At 30.6% G+C, this 3,601-nt stretch overlaps 1 protein-coding gene across 1 annotated transcript in view; it reads left to right on the top strand.

Moving 5' to 3' along the window:
- Nucleotides 1-1,744, top strand: part of LOC144965177 (uncharacterized) — a 68,516-nt gene extending 66,772 nt beyond the window's left edge. The window contains exon 3 of the mRNA XM_078900240.1: nucleotides 378-1,744. The gene's annotated coding sequence lies outside the window, so the exon portion shown is untranslated. The remainder of the gene's footprint in view (nucleotides 1-377) is intronic.
- The last annotated feature ends 1,857 nt before the right edge of the window (nucleotides 1,745-3,601 follow it).

The following is a 3,601-nucleotide window of genomic DNA, read 5'->3' as shown; positions in this document are numbered from 1 at the left end:
CTATTATTATTATTATTATTATTATTAGCATCATCATCATCATCATCATTAATACAATTATTATTATCATTATTATTATTATTTTTTTTTAATTATTATTATTATTATTATTATTATTATTATTATTATTATTATTATTATTATTATTATTATTATTATTATTATTATTATTATTATTATCAGTATTATTATTATTATTATTATTATTATTATTATTGTTATCATCATGATCATCATCATGGTTGTTATCATTATTGTTGTTATTGCTTTCATTATTATTATCATCAACATCTTTATTGTCATTACAGTTGTTGTTTTGGTTTCTGTTATTATCATCGTTGTCATTATTATCTCACAATTTTCTTCTTTTCTTTCAGGTGAATGATTGACAGAGATGTTGAGACGAATCAAACCGAAAAAAGATCAATGAACCGATCTCTAAATTTAGCTTATTTAGGCTAATCGTAGCAAAAGATATCATTATTTTTTTAGGGCAGGCATAAAATGTAAATTAATTCACACCCCTAACTGAATATGTTTTTTTTTAAATTGTTGAAAATATAACATTAATTCATTAAAACCATCAGTTTTCAAGAAAGCGATTAAGGATTAATCAGATTGCCATGTTGTGCTATTTACTATAAAGTTTTTGTGCTCAGTTACACAACTCTAGATTTAATTAATGTGCAATTTTCCAAGAGCTATATATCTAATATAGTTCTTTCAGAATAAGATTATTTTATAATGTCCAAGGTATTATAAACGTTCTTCTGTAATAATGTTATTTTCAAAATTGATATAGACTCTAAATCAAACTTTTACGAAAATGTTTTGATTAAAGTTTAAAACTCATAGAAATAAATAGAATGACAAATAGTAGACAAAACGTAAACAATGCAAAACCTATTGGTTTTTGTCTTTAGCTCTGGTTGCTAGATTTTTACTGGTTTTTCCTTTTCACAAATTATATTGGAATTGGAATTTTTCAGTAAAATAAGATTGATGTGTTTTCCTATCCAATTGTCTGAGTGCAACGCTATTGGTGATGTGATGTTATGAATATAAAAATTAGAATAATAGAGAAGAGTTATATTCTGATATCTAATAAAGACGCACACATATTTATACCTATTTGCAAACGAAATGAATTATGATCTGGGGAGAAAAATCTAACATACAACCAACATTACAAAATCCACTCAAAATTACTTATTACACAGGATCAGAATGAAAGACATGTTTTGATATTAACTTAATTCATAAATATGTGTTTTGTTAAGTATTCAACTTGAAACAGGCAGTTTACGTTAAAGAAAGAAACCTGCAATGATATGTATAATTACATAAACTATTTTTGTTGGCCACCATAGTTCACGAAAGACATTAGATAGATTACGTTTTAGTAAGGGATCACATAAAAAATGCAACCTTTGAATTGTGAATTTTACATCTTGTACTTTCCCCATTAGAAAAATTTAGATTGTGCAGTAACTTTGATAATGCACAAAATGTTGGAAAGAGCTCGATAGCTAAATGGATGTGATTAGATTAGAATAAGTTTCATATTAAGCATTCTATTTTTGATTTAATTTGTTACGGTGTTTGACTTTTTAGAAATTGTTGTTATTCACCTTGTTTTATCAAATTGGTTACTGGGTGATTATTAAAATATCGTTATCATGGTTTGATGAAAAATTTGGTATTCTGGATGTTCCAATAAAATTAAAACATTTTTCTGACTTGAGACTTTGTGTTACTCAATTTATTCGAGCAATTTATTTTATTTTTCTACATATTCCGACCAAAAAAAAAGTAAACCATAATCTTGACTTTCAAACTATATACATATGTCACATAAGCTTTATGAAGGATTTCAAAACAAGGAACAAATAAGTTGAAAAAAATTTAGATGAGGCTTGTCAAATGTTATATCACTCGGACCGGAAAGTCATGGGTTTAAGTCATGCTCTGAGCGGCGCATACTGAGTCATTGGAATCGGCCCTTTACTTACATTCTTCCGGCTCACTCATGTGCTTGTCTCTGTCGCATGAAATTATGATATCGCCTAAAAAGTGACATATGTTTCAAGCATGGTAAGTTGTGCTGTTGGCTATAGACCTCTAATAAAGCATCTTGAGCACGTTTAGTGGTTATTACGCTATATTTTAAATGCGCAACTTTCTTTTCATTTCGCTGAGAACGTTAACGTTGATTGATATGACCATGTTGAATGAGTGAATTAAAAAATGATTTGTTATGAAATATCTAAGATAATTACTGTAAGAGGTGGAATCAAGGTATTCTTTCACGGGTTTGGATTTATTAAATTCGTTTTTTTAAAGCGCCAAATACGAGCTTGCGAGTGAGTTATTTGGCGCGATAAAAATAACTCTTTTAATAAACCCAAACCCGTGAAATGATCCTATAATATACCTGGCTAAAACTCTCTTGATAACAATACCAAACGACATAGGAGCACATAAAACAAGAAGTTAAACTCAGTTCATGGAATGAAAGCTTCATGGCTAAAATTACCAGGACTATGGAGGAAGGCATTATAAGTTGTTCTTATGGCAATTGCGCCTTTTTCAGATTGCAAGATTATATCAGTTTTCATCCCAAATCCGTTATAATATCATATACAGATATAAAAGCGTTTGAAAAGAAGAGACATTATTGATTCTCTTACACACACACACACACACACACACACACACACACACACACAAACACTCAAAAACAATCAATTGCGGAACCTAACGCTATGAAATGACATCTTGATGCAGTCTTGACATGTACAGTGCGGATATGAAATCCTCAAATTGAGAAATTTGGGAGTAGGCACCGGTGTAAAATAAAGATCTGAACAACTGTGTATGAAGTGGTGCCAGGCAAAGCAAGAAAAAAATAGGAGAAAAGAAAACATCAGAAATAATCAGTCCGATTCCACTAGGGACCAAACCCCAGACCTCCTGAGGTAATCAGGAGGTCTGGGGTTCGATGGTTCTTTTCTTGTATTTTCTTTTTTGCTTTGTCTGGCACCTTTTTAGACGTGTTCAAATCTTTATTTGAAATCCTGCCCTATCAAACAAAATCTAAAGACTTGAGATACAAATAGGGCAATATTCAATAAATTTGCTCAAAAAAGCGTTACAAGGGATCCAAGCTGACAGTATGTAGCACTTGATATTTAGGACAAGACAGGTTCCATGTATTTTTCGACAGAGACAACGCTGCAACCTGTCAGGGACTTATGTGTTTGATAACATATGAGTTAAGAGCTTTTTCCAAGGATCACTAAGAAAGAACTCAAAGAACGTTTAATCCAATGACAAAGTGAGCGCTATTTGTGTCTTGTGGTGTTGTGGTTGCGTTGTCTCTGTCTGAAAAAAATGTAATATCGTCTAATAGGCGTCATGTCTTTTCCTACACTTTAAGGGTTGATGTTGGCTAGGGACCCAACAAAAAAATAAAAGCTCAATTTTTTTATTCGTGTTATTTGAAGAATGATTAGAGGCTCACTATCGTTCATATTCCTTTCAATGTTTTTGAAGATTAAAAAAAAAAAAAACAGATTGAAGAAATGTGGTACTCTGCATG

This window comes from Berghia stephanieae, chromosome 2 (assembly GCF_034508935.2).
Source record: "Berghia stephanieae isolate SIO BIC M18660-M18661 chromosome 2, UCSD_Bste_1.3, whole genome shotgun sequence".
In the NCBI taxonomy this organism is placed as follows: domain Eukaryota; kingdom Metazoa; phylum Mollusca; class Gastropoda; order Nudibranchia; family Aeolidiidae; genus Berghia; species Berghia stephanieae.
Note: the sequence above shows the minus strand (reverse complement) of the source record. Positions and strands in the feature narration are given on the sequence as shown.